At 42.7% G+C, this 16,895-nt stretch overlaps 2 pseudogenes; one reads left to right on the top strand and one right to left on the bottom strand.

Annotated features, from left to right (window-relative positions):
- The window catches only part of LOC102842793, a 5,157-nt pseudogene extending 3,867 nt beyond the window's left edge, over positions 1-1,290 (bottom strand).
- A 5,724-nt stretch (positions 1,291-7,014) lies between these two features.
- Positions 7,015-8,261, top strand: LOC102811438 (annotated as a pseudogene).
- Positions 8,262-16,895: the final 8,634 nt, after the last annotated feature.

Genomic DNA, 16,895 nt, shown 5'->3' with positions numbered 1-16,895 from the left:
TCCTGCTTCTGCCACAAATTCCCCCAGCTGTGAGCCTTCCAACCTTCTAAGTATTCCTTTATATGTGGTTCAGAGTTCTGGGACCATCCCCTGAACCTGCTTGGTCGGGTATTCTGTGTTGTTGTTGGCGGAGCTCTCTGCTGTACGTCCACCCGATCCGCCATCTTGTTTGTTCTCCTTGGCATACTTATTCTTGATGGTGATGAATTTCGTTAGGTTTTCATTGACTTTTACTACATTTTTGGCCATGTGCTGCATGACTTCCAGTACTTTGCTCTCTGTGTATCCAGTGTAATATTCCTGCTTTAAGCTCTATTTTCATTGGTTTAGAACCTTCTGAGACAAACAGGAAGCAGCGGCTGCTATCTTAGAAGGGTTGTAATGCCCATGTCGTAGTCAGTGAGATTCAGTTCCATCAAATACTTGGCTAAAGTGTGCTGTTCAACATCAACCTCCCCAGCTTTCGATGCTCGTCTTAAGAAGTACAGTAACAAGTGTCAACCCAATTCAAATTTCAATTCTTTCAAAATTAGAGTTTCCATTTCTCAGATTTGGGGACTGGTATAAGCATTGTCTGTGATATAAATGAAGTCTTCAATATTTGGAGAAAACATCTCCTCATATTTGGAAGCCAAGAGCAGAGCAGTAATCCCAACCAGTTGAAGCTTCTTTCGAGAGACTGGCTGAATCTGCAGGAAGCGGTCCATATTGGCGATACACATGTACAGCGTCTCCTGCAGAAACCTAAACTTGAAGTGCACTTGCACCAGCCAGTCCACCAGGATGGTGCACATACATGCGTCCATTGATATCACTTCCAGCTAAAAAATGTGGCTTTATGGATTGCAGAACCTCAAGCTGTCTCAGATATTGATAGATGTCCTTTACATAGTCGCTGCAGAGCTGAGGATTCTCCCGATCTTCATGGTCAATATCCTTGATTTTGCAGAGCAAGGCATCAGAGAAAGCTTGGCACAGCTTCTCTTCCTTCATGGAGAAAGCCTCATGTAGGGGACATGGACCCTTTGGAGCCAACATTTCCATCTGTACTGGTTTCACAGAAGCAGTAGGTTTCAGTTGTTTCTTGGCATTTGTTGTTTTGGTGGTTTGAACAGGTACTTTGGTGTTCGGAGCTTTCTTAGCTACTTGTGTTGCTCTGCTTGTAACTCTATTTCCAATTTCTTCTAAAACTGCCCGTCTAATTGTCACATGACTCTTAGTTTTAGAATTAATTTCTTTGTCAACATTTTCCACATCATTGGACACGGTCGAGCATTGGAACTGCGCCATTAGGAATCAGAAAGACTAGAGTGACAGCCCGGCCCAGGAGGGAACTTGGACTGAAGGGGAGAAGCTAAAATTTTTGCAGGAGCAGAATGCCTCTTATTTCTCCGTGTGGAGCAGCTGGTTGGCTAGAACCACCGACCTTGTAGTTAAAAGTTCAGTGCTTACCCTACAGAGCCACCGGGCTCCCATCTATACATATTTGTTGTTGTTAAGCACCATGAAGTTTGTTCAGATTCATAACGACCCTGTATAGGGTTTCTGAGGAGCAACTGGTGAGTTTGAATCACTGAACTTCGGTTCAAACCGACCTTGCCATTCAGTGCTTATCCTACAGTGCCACACCAGGATTCCATCTATACGTATGCATGTCTATAATTTGAATAAATAAATAAAATTTTAAAAGAAGCTTAAAGAGTTTTTCTTTGCTTCTTCCCCCATCATCACAATCACCACACTGTCTACCTTGGTAACCTTTGTAGAAAGCCAAGAATGTGTCTTGTATTTTCCAATGCCCATGAAATCATAGACACACCTAGACATCTTGTTGCTGCTGTTATGTGCTGTGGAATCAGTTGCGACTCTGTATAGGGTTTCTGAGGCTGTAAATCTTTACGGGAGCAGAAAGCCTCATCTTTCTCCCATGGAACAGCTGGTAGTTTCGAACTGCTGACTTTAAGGTGCGCAGCCCGATTCGTAACCACTACATTGCCAGAGCTCTATAGATTCTTATTAATGCAGATGACAATACTTTCTGCATCTTAACTTTCTTACTGAGCAATAACCTTGTAGCTAGGGGCAGATTATAACCTTATAACTAGGGGAAAGGTAAGTACTGACTTACTTGTGCTTACTTACTAATTTGTTGCTGGTTGGTTATGTACCATGGAGTCAATTTTGACTCACAACGACCCTGTATAAGGTTTCCAAGGCTGTAAATCTTTACGGGACCATTAAACCTCATCTTTCTCCTGAGGAACAGCTGGTAGTTTTGACTAATCTGTAGTGAACAAAATAAGGAGCCCTGGTGGTACAGCGGGTTACTTATTGGGCTGCTAACTGAACGATCAGAAGTTCAAACCTACCAGGCCCTCCTCAGGAGAAAGATGAGGCAGTCAATTCTTGTAAAGATTTGTAGCCTTGGAAACTTCATAGAATCACTGTGAGTCAAAATTGACTCGATGGCAGTGGGTTTTTGGTGTTTACCACATCTGTGGTGAAACTGTTCACTACAGATTAGTAAATAAACTCATGTTACCTTGCTTACTGGGTACTCTGTCCCTGGCAGGGATTGCAAATTTGAAAAGAGACTTCGATTCTATAGGAAGGTGCTATGGGGTTAGAAGAAAGATGCCAGTCTCACCTAGAAGCAGAGTCTCTGATGTGGTGGAAAATATGTAATTGTTCACAGTTATTGTTGCTGTTCAGTGTCATCGAGTCTGTTCCTACCCATAGTGATTCTGCATAGGGTTTCTGAAGAGCAGCTAGTGAGTTTGAATTGCAAACCTTGCAGTTCAAACTGACCTTGCTGATCTTACAACACCACATCAAGACTCTGATTATTCACTACAGATTAATAAATAAGCACAAATCAGTCTGTGGTTATCTTGCTCATTAGGTAATCTGCCCCTGCTTATAGGAATCCATCTAAGATGCAAAATAGAGTCCTGGTATGGTACTATAGGGTCAGCTCTGGACTGCTAACCACAAGGCTGGCAGTTCAAACCCACCAGCTGCTCCTTGGAAACCCTATCCAGAGTCACTGTGAGTTGGAACTAACTCAATAGCACTTAACAACAATGGTGGCACAGTGGTTAAGTGTTGGCTGCCAATCAAAGGGGTGATGGCTGGACCTGTGGGTGAAAAATGTAGACATCTGCTTCAGTAAAGACTTTTTAAAAACACAAAAAACCCACAGTCATCAAGATGATTCTTACAAACGCTATGGGGGGCAGTTCTACTCTGTCCTATAGGGTGGCTGTGAGTGGGGATGGATTCCACGGTCAATAGGTTATAAGATATTTACCAGCAGGCACTTAAATAGCATTCCTCTTGGCCAGACAATGTTCTGAACACTTTACCCAGAGTAGTTATTTAATCCTCACAATAAACCTACAAAACAGGAACTACCAATTTCACAGACGAAGTAATTTAAACACAAAGGAGTAACATCATAAAATCAGATAGAACAGCCAGAGTCCCAGTGCTATATAGACACTTCTTACCCAGAATGTCTCTCCTGCCCCCTCCCCATTGTAAAGTGTTAACTCATTATCACTCTGCATTTCCCCGGTAGTTGTGAGCACCCGCATCTTTCTGGTTGTATATTTTACCAATCTTGCCTGAGCCCCCTTTTAAAACTTTTTATGGTGATTGAAGGTTTACAGAGCAGATCATCAGTTTTACATTCAACAAATCATATATTTTGTTTCATTTCAATGATTGCAATCCCCTCCAGGTATCACTAGTCAGCAGTATTTATCTCTATTCCCTTTAACTCTTGCTTTCTTCCCTGTGTCTTTCTTTAGCCAACCTCCATCCTTGTACATTGCCTGCCCCGCCACCCAAGTTAAAAGGTGTCTGCCCTCTTGTTGTTGTTGTTGTTGTTTCGTGTCATCAAGTCAGTTCTGATTCATAGCGAAACTGTATAGAGTTTCCAAAGACCAGCTGGTAGGTTTGAACCACTGAGCTTGAGGTTACCAGTCCAGCGCTTTGTACAGCGCAGCACCCATGCTCCATCTACCCTGTAGTCAATGAATGATTCTTTCTTTCCTCCCACTCCTAGTAACCATTATAGAATGTGTCTTTTAGTATGAAAACTTCAGACATTTTATTTTGTAGTTCTTCAATGACTTGGCATGATTCCAGAGGATGTTGCTTTTGGGGGTTGGGTGGGTGATAAACATTAATATTATTGAACCCATTCAAATAAAATGAACATGAAGTTTTCTTGAGGTGAGTTGGATTTATTTTGTGAAGCCAAGTCAGCTTCATTAACTAAAATCTGTCCACAGATCCACACACTGCCCACACGGTAGGTATGTCCTGGCTTCTAATCCTTGGCCCATTTTTCTAATGTCTGTTCATTGCCTTCTCTTGGCAATTATAAATGTATTTTGTGTATCACAGATAATACCACTCAGTTCTGTCCACTGTATGGCAAATGTTTTTTCGAGATCTACGATTGGCAGTTTCAGTAGAATTATCTATAAGAGCGGGGATTCCAGTTTTATGTCAGTCCTTCAAGAATTCAATTCCAGGGACAGCTTCCCCCTTCTGGTGTACAGTGGAAAATCCACTCAGCTACATTACTAAACAAATTTTCTTTCCCCCTTGTAATTTTTCTTCTGTAGCCTGTAGGCTTTTTCTAGCAAGGGGTAGGTTCACACTTTTACCAACCTGGCTTGTTGTGCTGCAGGCTTCAGCTTCAGCTTGTAAACAGAGATAGATTTACAGACATTGAAGACAAGAAGCAGCACAGATAGTCCCAGAGATCCTAAATGGGCTATCTCAGTTAGTGGTGGCCAGGACCTTGGCAAAGTCACTTAGTAGCCTTCTTAGATCAGTCCAGGGCCTCCTTCCTCACCAGCTGCCTAATAAAAGGCTGAACTCCATGGGCTTCAAAGAAAATTTTCAGTCAGTGACCCTAGGAGATTTGTCTTATTGTGGATTTAGAAAAAAATTTTAGGGGAAAGTAGAACAGATTATTCTTGCTTTCTTTATTAAAAAAAATTTTTTTTATTTTGTTTTATAACTTGTTATAGATTGAATTGTGTTCCTCAACAATTGTGTTGTAAATCTTAACCTAAGGTTTGGTGCTGCAGGATAATGCGCTGGTCAGTTTAAACAGCAAAGTCAGTGGTTCAAGCCCATCAGCCACTCCTCGGAAACCCTAAACAGGGTTGCTATGAGTCAAAACTGACTCCATAGCACTTAACAACAACAACATGCCTGTGGTGAAGTCCTGGTGTGGGGCTGCAGGATAAGCACTGGACTGCTAACCACATGATATATGGTTCACACACCAACTGCTCCTCAGAAGCCCTATACAGGGTTGCTATGACTCCATGGCACTTAACAACAACATCCCTGTGGTTATAATCCCATTTGGGAATGGCTTGTCTTTGTTGTATTAATGAGACAGGATTAGTGTAGGATGTGTTTTGAGCCAATCTCTTTTGAGGATGTCCTCCAGTCTGTTCCAACTCATAGAAATCCTGTAAAGGGTTTCTGAGAAGTGGCTGGTGGGTTTGAATCACCAACCTTGCGGTGCCGTGCTTCTCCTATAGCGCCACACACTGTGGGAATAAATTGTTGCTGTTGTGAAGTGCCATGGAGTCAGTGCTGACTCATAGCGACCCTATATAGGGTTTCCAAGGAGCAGCTGACGAGTTTGAACTGCTGACCTTGTGGTTCGCAGTCCAGTGCTGATCCAGAGATTAAACAAGCAGTCTGGAGAACAAATGGGAGAAGAGAGATACCAAGTCATATGAAGCTTGCCAAGGAGCAGAAGCGCGAAAGAGACAAGGGCCTTCGTCCAGATTCCACACAGAGAGAAAGCTTTCTCCTTGAGCCAGCACCCTGAACTGACTTCTAGCCTCCTGAAAATAGTTATTTGCTAAAGTCACCATTTGTGGTATTTCTGTTACATTGTTGTTGTCAAGTGCCGTCAAGTCAGTTCCGACTCATAGCAACCCTGTATAGGGTTTCCAAGGAATGGCTGGTGGATTTGAACTGCAGACCTTGTGGTTCGCAGCCCAGTGCTGATCCTACAACACCACACCAGAAGTCCATTTCTGTTACAACAGTATTAACTAATTAAGACAGATAGAAAATGCATTATATCACTCAAATACTTACAGGTATAAAAAGGTATACAGTGGAAAAACCCCTCCCACTCCAGGTTTCTCACCCCAATTGAGGTATCCCCTGAAAGTAGCTGATGGAATCTGTGTCTTGTGATCTTTCCAGAGATATTTTATGAATTTACAAGCATATACAAAACATACCTATTTCTCTTTATATATGTCCCATATGATTCCAACTTGTGCTTTTTCCACATAACTATGCTGAGGAGTCCTGGTGTGGCACTGTAGGATAAGCACTGGGCTGCTAACCACAAGGTCAGCAGTTCAAACCGACCAGCCTTTCCTTGTAAACCCTATATCGGATGGCTTTGAGTTGGAGCTGACTCAACGGCACTTAACAGAAACGGGTACTGGTGGTACAATGGTTAAAGCACTTGGATGTTAATGGAAAGGTTGGCAATTTGAACCTGCCAGTTGCTCCATGAAAGAAAGATGTGACATTCTGTTTCCACAAAGATTGTAGCCTTGGAAACACTATGGGCAGTTCTGTTCTGTTTTATAGGGTCTTTATGAGTCGGATTCAACTCAATGGCACCCAACAATAAAAACAATATCCTAGCCCTCATTCTGGACTATGCTGGTACATATGAATAATAGTACCATGGTATATGTGATTGTTGTTGTTAATTGCCATCGAGTCGATTCCAGCCCATAGCAACCCTGTATAGGGTTTCCAAGGAGCGGCTGGTGAGCTTGAACCTCCAACCTGCAGTTCAAATGACTTTGCAGTCCCCTATTAATGTATGATTGGTTTGCTTCTAATATTTGGCTTATGAGCAATACTGCAATGAGTAACATTCTATTCTTGTCTTTCCTTCTACATGTGAATACACTGATGAATAAATCCCAAGAAGTACAATTGATGAGCCAAAGGTGAGTTGCATTTGAAATTTGCACCCTGTCTTCCAGAGGGGTGGGACCAGTTCTGACCCTAAACAGGGTTTGATGCAATCTGTTTCCTCACATCCAACTTTCATCCTTGCCAACTTGAAGGGTGAAAAAATAGATCTGCAGGGTAGTTTTAATTTCATTCTGAGGGATGCACTTTTAATACTTAAACATCATTTATAGGTTGTTGGGTCCCTGCTCAGGGTCCTCAATCGTGTACTAGGAAAGATATTGAGGCACAGCTTGCTCAAATCAAACAAGTGCAAGATGCTGTCACAGATGTGGAGACACATTTTGGAGTGCTGTGCCAAATCTTTGCAGCTTACATGTGGAAAACTGTGAGACCTAGAGACAAAGCAGACCTCTTGTTGAATGAAATCAACATTTGTAAAACACTTTGTAAAGACCCCAAATGTAAAACAGAGACTGAAACACTTTGCTGATGAATTTGCCAAACTTCAGGATTATCGACAATCTAAGGTTGAAAGACTTGTCAAAGTAGTTGAACCTTTTGAAAGCTTATGGAACCATTGTAAAAATGAAGTAGAATGACCTCAAAGCAACAAGAACAGCAAGGAATCGAGAAGTGAAGCAGTTAGCCCAGTTAGAAAGGACACGTCAGTGAAGCCCATGTGATCGACATGTTATTTCACAGACAGAATTACAGAGAGCTACAATGGATGCTGGAGTCCTGGTGTGGTACGATGGGATAATGCACTGGACCGAGAGGGCGGTTTGAACCGCAAAGTCGGAGGCTCAAATTCACCAGCCATTTCCTCAGAAATGCTGAGTCAGAACCGACTCAACAGAACTTAACAACAATAATGGACGGTACCCCAAACAGCTACTCATCTGGAGAAACTTTTGACAACTTTGAATAACAGAAAATAAAGAATATAAAAATATTTTTTTCAGAATTTATCACTATTTAAATGTTATTTCATGGCAATGCTTTACAGGTCTACAATGCTGCCTATCAAAACCTACAAAATATTGATGAGGAAGAAGATTTAGAGGATTTTCAGAACCCTGTTTCCCCCAGATTACCCATCATGTTTAGATATCCTAAGCACAAATTCAAGGTTGCCTCTTCATAGACTGCTATCAGCTAAATGTGTATCTGGAACAGGACAAGTATCCACCTGTCAACTAAGAAACGATCAACAAACAGATAATGATGATGAAAATGATGAGGAGCTAGACATTAAAGAAGAAAATTAATTTTCTAAAGTATGCTTCCCATTTCTGCTTCATCTTAAAATGACTGAGTTTCTAGAATGGCTAATTATAAAATTTATACTAGCTTGATATGTTAGACATTGACATGCTACTGAAAATGTACAAATAACTAAAGACAATTTATGCTAACCAAAAAAAAAAAAAAAAAAAATACTCCTCACCAGTCATTTAAATGTCCAACCTAATGGGATGTGATCTTCTTGTGTAAGCTCCATTTTTTAAAAAGATGATATGTTTCAAAGTATTTCATGTTAATGTACTTACCTAGTAGGTAAGTAGATGACAAAAATTTAAAAATCTAAAAATTCCACCTTGCTTCTTTCAGGTTAAGACTCCTAGCTTTCATTACTAGAAAAGTTTCCACTCTTATTGAGCCATTTTGGTTAAATACAGCTTAGTCTAATCTGCAAAGCTCTAAAGATAAATAAACAAGTTTCTTTCATTTTTTTTACTTTTACTAAAATCTTAACTTTCATCATTTGATTTATAAATTTATCAAAAATAGTGGAATCAGACAGAATAAGAAAATGGACACCAAGATATCAATGCTTTGCAAATATGCACAAAGCATGTATTTTAGTTTTTTTCAAAAAAAGACACATTGATTCAGATTTTAGCATCAAGCTAACAGAGTTAAACATGGTACAGTTTTGAGAAAGCTGGTAATGGGGTGGAAACTTAGACCAGCATACTGGGAGGTCATAAATCATTAAAAATCCTATAAAAAATTAACAAATATCCATCTAGTTAATAAAAGGGTGTAGAGGGGGGCTTCAAATTTTTTCATGGAAAAATGAAATTAAAATATATTGAAAAATTTCCTCAAACTTTTTGAAGCCCCTTTGTATAGTCACTTATTCCTGAAAATATAAAACAATTTAATCAGGATTTCCATATGTCTGATGCTTGTTTCTTAGGGTGAAAGATTATAATTTTGATATTCTAGCCAGGCATATAAAAGATAGGAGATTTATGGACTTGTTTGGAGTAACCTGAAAAATAACGGGAAAATAAGGAATTTCTAGAAAGAAAGAAAGAAAGAAAAAAAGACATTTTTGAATGGAAAACAATAGGTGTTGATGGAATGTGGAGAAACTGGAGCCCCCATCCATTGCTGGTGGGAATGTAAGATATTATAACCGCTGTGGAAAACAGTTTGGTGGTTCCTCAAAAAGCTGAGCCTAGACAACATATTGTTGTTTTTAAGTACCATTGAGTTGGTTCTGACTCATAGCAACCCAGTATAGGGTTTCCAAGACAGTAAATCTTTGCAGGAGCAGAAAGCCTTATCTTTCTCCAACAAGCAGCTAGTGGGCTTGACTGCCAACCTTGTGGGTCCCAGTCAAGTGTTTATCCTACAGAGCCACTCCACTCCCTTGAGCTACCATATAACCCAACAATCCCAAGTATACACCTAAGTATATATCCAGACGAATCCTAGGTATATACCTAGAAGAAGCCTAGGTATGTACCCAAAGAATCCTGCATCTATATCCAGAAGAAATGAAGACAGTTACATAAACAAAAACCTATACACCAATACGTATTACAGCACTTTTCACAATAGGCCAAATGTGGACATAACCAAAATGTCATCAACAAACGAAAAAATGTAATATATGCATACAATGGAATATTATTCAAACATAAACAGAAATAAAGTTCTGATACATGCCACAACATTAATGAACCTTGAAAACATTGTCGTTGTTGTTGTTAAGGGCCATCAAATCAGTTCTGACTCATAGCAACCCTCTGTAGAGTTTCCGAGGAGTGGCTGGTGGATTTGAACCATTGACCTTGTGGCAAGCAGTCCAGTGCTTATCCTACAGTGCCACACTATTGAAAACATTAGGTTGAGCCAAATAAGTCAGTCACAAAAGGATACATACTGTGTGATTTCGTTTATATGAAAAAAGCAAATTGATTAAGAAACCAAAAATATTATTAATGATTACTAAGGGTGGAAGGGTGAAGAAAGGGGGAATTTTTGTTTAGTGGGCATTGAATTTATGTTGTTGTTGTTGTTGGTGGTGGTATGCCACTGAGTTGGTTCTGATTCATCGCGACCCTGTATAAGCTTCCAAGGCTGTAAATCTTTATGGGAGCAGAAAGCCTTATCTTTCTCCCACATAGCAACTAGTTGGATTCAAACTACTGACCTTGTGGTTAGTAGTCCAGCTTGTAATGCACTGCGTTACCAGGATTCCTTTTGAGTTAATGTTAAGGTGCTAGAATGATTTGGAAAAGGATAGTGAGAATGGCTGCACAGCTTGAATAGAAACACTGAATTGTCCATGCAAAAATTGTGGGGGAGAAAGGTCATTTGTATTTCCTTTTATTTCTGCTCACCTCCTTTGTATCACTACTTTCTATTTGAAAAGCCAGATGTTCATAGAAGAAAATATAGAAACGTGTAAAGAGGAATATCAAGGCTCCTAGAGAGAACTACTGTTGCCTTCTGGTGTGTCAATCTACAGTCAGCAAACAATGGAAACAAAGCCATTGTCTGCAGAGAACAGAAAATGAATGGTGAAAGCAACAAGGATCCTCAATAATAGTTGAGGGGGATAACTGGCAAATGAGCAGGGCTGCAGGTGTGGATGGAGGGGTGAGTGAAAGAGCCAAGGTCAAAGACAGCTGGAAAATTCTGCTTTAACCCACACCTTCCCAAAGAGAAAGGATACTGTCCATTCATTCATTCATTTTGTGAGACATTGTCTCCAAGCCAGATGCTGGACTAGGCTCCAGAGACACTCTGGGGAACAGATGGCAAGTTTCTGCCCATGGAGTTCCAGTTCAACTGATGAGAGTGCAGTAAGGAAGGAAATTCGCAAAGGAATGCACAAATCAGAGCTATCCCTGTTGCTGTAGAGACTGAAAAGGCCAGCGGCACAGCAAGTCCCCAAAGTGGGCTTTGTAAATTCAGATTGACTCAAGGTATGGCTAGGCTCCGACACTTACCCCATCTCAGGATAAATTAAGGTCTGGAGCCCACCATGGCCTGGTCAATGCTCACCTCCTGGCATTACTGACCACCACAAGCATGGTCCTTGGCAGTTGGCAAAGCCTTCAGAAATTGGCCATGGCCTCTCCCACCTTTAAACTTTTGCTGACAGCATATGCCTTTGACTGAAACACACTTTCCCTAGGCTTTTCATCTTTGCTTTTTGTTGACGCTTCTTTGTTTTATTTGTGGTAATATATATATAACACAATTTGTCCTTTAACCATTTTGAATGGCAGTGAGTACACTCACAATATTGTGTAGCCATCATCCCTGTCAAGTTCTGGGTTATTTAGTTAACATTTAATAAGTATGAATTAGATTATCCTCATTTTACAGGAGGAGAAATGGAGGCTCAGAGCAGTTAAGGAACTCACCCAGGGTAACACAGTTGGAACATGATGGAGGCAAGATTAAAACTTAGATTTGCTAACTCTAAAATCTGTTCTCATCCAGCAGCTCCACAAGAAAAAAAACTTGGTGATGTGTTCTTATAAAAAGCACAGCCTATCTCAGATCACAGTACTATAAAATTAGATATCAACACTAAGACGATCAAGGCGGGAAAAAATCAAATACATAGAAACTGAATAACACCATACTTAAATGCTACTGGGCAATCTTGTTGTTAAGTGCCATTGAGTCAGTTCCCGCTCACAGTAACCCTGTACAGTGTTTCCAAGGAGTGGCTAGTGAGTTTGAACCATCAACCTTGTGGTTCAAGCCAACCTTAAAAAAAAAAAAAGAAGCACAGCCTAGAAAACCTTATGGGATCGTTCTGCTCTATTGCATGGGGTTCCTCTGAGTTGAAATAAACTTGATGTTGTCAAACAACAACAAAGTTAGCTCTTACCCACTCCTCAGCACCACCAGCCTGGCCATTCTTTCTCCCTGCTCCCTTTATGCTGTGTGACCATCGGCAAGTCTCTGACCTTCAGTCTTCTCAGCTGGGTGAGGGTTGAAATGAATTCTGTTCCAGCTCATATCTCTGGGGGTGTCGAGGAGGCTCTTGAGGAGGACAAAAGTCCTCAAAGACCATCAACCCTTGAAGACCCTGAACTGGAAGGGTCCAGCTGCATCCCTAACCTCCCCCAGGGTTCTGTGAAGATGGAGACTGGAAGAGGTTCAAGCATAGAAGCAGCTCTGTGGAGAAGCCTTGCATTTGAGGTGAGACACATTTCTGGGGGTTCTGACACTCTGGTGTAAAGAGGGACTCCCTCCTATCTGTTTACATTCAGTGATTCACAAGGAATCACTTTTCTATAACTGAGGGAGAAGAAAACTTGCCTTAAAGAGAATTCTGTATCTTCCAGGGTGGAGAGGTGATGCTGTCAAATCAGTTCTGAACCACAGTGACCCTGTATAGGGTTTCTGAGGAGTAGCTGGTGGGTTTGAAACACCAACTTTGCAGTTCAAATGACTTTGCAGTGTGACGCATTAGCCCACAGCGCCACAGCAGTGTTTTAGGACCTTAAAAACAGGCCTCCCTTTAGCCCTGCAGTTCTAATTCTAAATGGCCTGGAGGAAACCATCAGGACTGTGCTCGGGGATCCATGTGCTGCCTATCATCCTCAGTCTCGTGTGACAGGTGACACAGCTGATAATGTCCTCTCTCTGAAACCCTTCTTTTCTGAGCTATCTCTAGGCTCCCCTCCTCCCTTGCTGGCTGCACCTTCTTCCCAGAATTTTCATGTTGGTTGGTCTGAGGCTTAGGCGTCTTTCTTCAAGGCAGCCTCCTGCCATCCGGGGTCAATGTTGATACCTGACTTCAAATGTCCCTCTTCCTCCTGGCCCTCCTCACAGAGCTACAGACACAGTGTGGGATGGCTTCCTGCCTCCACCTGCAAGGCTGTTCACATGTCCACTACATGAGTTCTCTTGAGCTCTTGCCCCAAAACCTGCTCCAACCAGGCCATTCAGCTCATAAAATGGCTCCATCAGCCACCCAGCAACTCAAGTCTCCATCCTGGATTTCTCTCTTCCTCACACTCACGCTCATCCATCCAATCTATCCCACAGCCTCTCCAGAACTCACTCCCTTCTCTCTGGGCAACCCCAGGTCCACCCTACAGGCTATTCAAACTAACTTTCTCATTTTAAAGCAAATCAGATCTTGTCTCTCTCTTGCTAGAAGCACTTCAGTTTATTCTCATTGCACTTGGGATGAAATCTGAACTCTTGATCTGGCCCCAACCTGCACCTCTCTCCATTGTCCCTCAGTCACATCAAGCTCATGTCTACCCTCTCAGTCATTTATGAGCACTTAGCTTTTGTTACAGGGTCCCTGGGTGGCACACGTCATTTGTGCTCAACTATGAGTTGGAACCGACTCGATGACACTTAACAACAACAACAAGTTGGCAGTTCGAACTCACCCACGTAGAAGAAGGGCCTGGCAACAGGCCAGAAAACCCCACAGAACAGTTCTACTCTGTAAGTTACAGGCTGTAACACACCATGTCCCTGTGAGTTGGAATTAACTGAAAGGAAATGGGTTTAGTTTGATCATTTGTTCCACAAGCATTGCATGTACTCGTGCAATCCTCACAACAGCTCGGGTAGTGCTCTGAGTATTCTCACTATCCAGCTGGGGTATGCTGGTGGCGCAATGGGTAAGTGTGAGGCTGCTAACCCAAAGGTTGTTAGTTCAACCCCACCTAGCAGCTCCACAGGAGAAAAGACCCAATGATCTGCTCCTATAAAGATTTCAGTCTAGGAAACTCTATGGAGCAGTTCTCAGTGGCACCTAAAAACAACATTTGTTATTGTTAAATGTCATCAAGTCAGTTCCGACTCATAGTGACCTTGTCTGGGATTTCTGAGGAGATGGGGAAACGGAAGCACAGAGAGGTTCGACTTAGAAGGTGACTGATTGTATGTGGCAGGGGGCGGGATGGTGGTGGTTTGATATGTGTCTGAGAGAAAGAGAAGAAAGTTAAGACATGGATGTTGATGAAATTCACACATCACAAACCCAATCTGAACAATTTGGGACTCCTTGGTTACTGTTTATGCTTTGTGACTTGGTTTTCTTAAATAGTAGGCACCCTGAGCTCTTTCTAGATATCAGCACTGTGCTGAGAGCTTTACAGGCATTGTTTCATTTAATCCCCAACAACCACGCTACCAGAAAGGTTCTGTTCCAAGACTCATTTCTCAAGAGAGGTAACAAGGCCTATAAGGGAAGTGACTTACCCAAGGTCATGTAGTCACAATGGTGGGGATGGATTTGAACGCTGGTCTGTCTTTGGAGTAAACTGTTTTGGATTAAGATGAGGGACACCCGGGTAGACCTGTGCTCTGTGCAGGTTCCAGGCCCTTGATTCAGGCCATTTATGAGCATCTTTTTAAAACTAGGCCCCCAGCCCCATACTTTACTTCTAGGCTACTCCTGGACCTTGTCTGCCACCCACCATCTTAGCTAACAGGTTATCTGGTCAATGGGGCTCTGACTTTGAGCTGGTTCTTATCTTGCTTCTCTCTTCCCTAGTGCAGGAAAGCAGAGCCCAGTTCTGAAAAGAACTCTTCTTGTGACCCAGGGCAAATAATCTCACCTCTCTGGGGTCTTGATCTCTAAAGTGAGGGTTGTCTAGATGGCCTTAGTAGCCTGGGCACCCTCCTCTGCCATGTGGTGAATTCTGTGAGACTTGGCACAGTGGATGGGCAGCACCTGGATGGAGAAGTGAACTACAGACTTGCTGTTTGCTGCTTCAGATTGCAACTTTGGGAGGAAGGGAGGCCCTGTCTCAAAGTTTCCATTCTACAGAGGAGTAAACTGAGGCTTGGAGTGGATAAGAAATTTGTCTAGTGTTGGTTGCACCTCTCCAATGTCCTGCAGCCCAGCCTGGAATCCGATCATGACTCCCGTAAGTAGTTGGCCAAGCTGGGCTGCAAGGCCAGCAAGAGGCGTTGGGGCTGAATCTGGTGTCTTCCACTGTGAAACAAGCTGCTAGTGTCTCTACTCAGAGGGCTGTGACAAAGCTGAATCAGAAAGTGCTGGGCCCAGAACACAGAGCAAGGACCTCTCTGCAGGTGAGTTGAGTTCCGAAGACCTCTAATCACCTAAATCCTTAACTCCTAACCTCAGCTTCCTAATCTACAAACCTACCAGAAACACCAAACCCACTGCCATTGAATCGATTCCAAACTCATAGTGATCCTATAGGTTAGAGTAGAACTGCTCCTTATGGCTTCCAAGACTGTAAATCTTTCAGGAGCAGACAGCCTCATCTTTCTCCCTCAGAGTGGTTGTTGGGTTTGAACCACCAACCTTGTGGTTAGCAGTCCAACACAACTCATTAAGTCACTAGGGTTCTTTTTTAAATCTTGGATTTTGTGCTGTCTCCTCTCAGGGCCCTCTGCTATTAATGGCAAGGACAACCACTCAGCTGCACTTGTCAGAATTCTGAGACTCACTTCCTCACCCGACCATCCTTACATGTACCAGGTCTGCTCTAGTTTTCCTGTTAAATATTTCTCAAATCAACCCACTACCCTTGTATTCATGAGTACACTCACTATCATCTACCTGGTCACGCTAAAAAATAGGTCTCCCTGACATGGGGAACACAGGTAGTAAGCATATGAACCATGTAGCCATTATCATTGTTCTTGTTGTTAAGTGCTGTTGAGTCAGTTCTGACCCATAGCAACTCTGTATAGGGTTTCTGAGGAAAGGCTGTTGAGCTTGAACCACCGACCTTGTGGTTTAAATGACTTTGCAGTCCAGCGCATTAACCCACAGTGCCACACATGGCTATTGTTTTTATTGAAGTAGGGCTAACAACCCTTCTTCACGGAGCACTCCTGAGAGTTAAGTCAGAGGAAATCTAGTCTGAAATCATTTCAATGATCTCTGGTCACAGAAAGACCCTTCAGGTGCACTCTGCCATCTGAGACCCCAACCACACTGCAGCAGGGGCTTCTCTAGAGAATACTGTTGGGCTGAGGGTGGGGCTGGGAGGCTAGTGGCATCCTTTGATTCACCTCAGGCCTCTGGAGCAAATCTCCTAGCTGATGAGATCCTTCCTTGGAGCCCCACAAAGATATGGAGCTATTATCATTACTGATGGCCTTTGAATTCCTAAAAGATTATTCACACCCATTGTACAAAAGAGAAGAGACACCAAGGCTTCTAGAGGTCAGGTCACCTGTCCGAGGTCACTAGGTTCTCCTACCTGGAAGAAGGCAGCATTAGTCCAGAAAGGATAGCCAGATGGATCCTGCTGTGCCATGCTTGCTTCCCACCAGAACTTCTCAGCCACTGGCCAGGAGGTGACCAAAGACCTGGTACCTCTCATCCCACGCTTCCCGCTGCACTGTCAGGCTGAGCCTTTGGTGACTCAGGCTCAGGCAGGCACCTCTACCAAGCCAGCTCTGTCCAGGCTTCTGCTGGTGCCCAGGGACCACGCTGGGCCAGAGAGAAGAGGACAAGTTGGAAGAGGTTCCCAAGGTCTTGCTTTCTCTCCTGACAGGGACACAGGGGCAAAGTTCGAAACTTCTGGCTGCAGAGAGGAAGCTCTTATTTTATAGGTGCCCGCCCTCATCCTGGGATTTGCCCAGGGCCCTCTCTTGGCCTCCCTAGCAGGATTTCCAGAGTGCAAGACTAG

Source organism: Chrysochloris asiatica, unplaced genomic scaffold (genome assembly GCF_000296735.1).
Source record: "Chrysochloris asiatica unplaced genomic scaffold, ChrAsi1.0 scaffold00014, whole genome shotgun sequence".
Lineage (NCBI taxonomy): Eukaryota > Metazoa > Chordata > Mammalia > Afrosoricida > Chrysochloridae > Chrysochloris > Chrysochloris asiatica.
The sequence above is the reverse complement of the archived record's forward strand: the minus strand, read 5'-3'. Positions and strand labels throughout refer to the sequence as shown.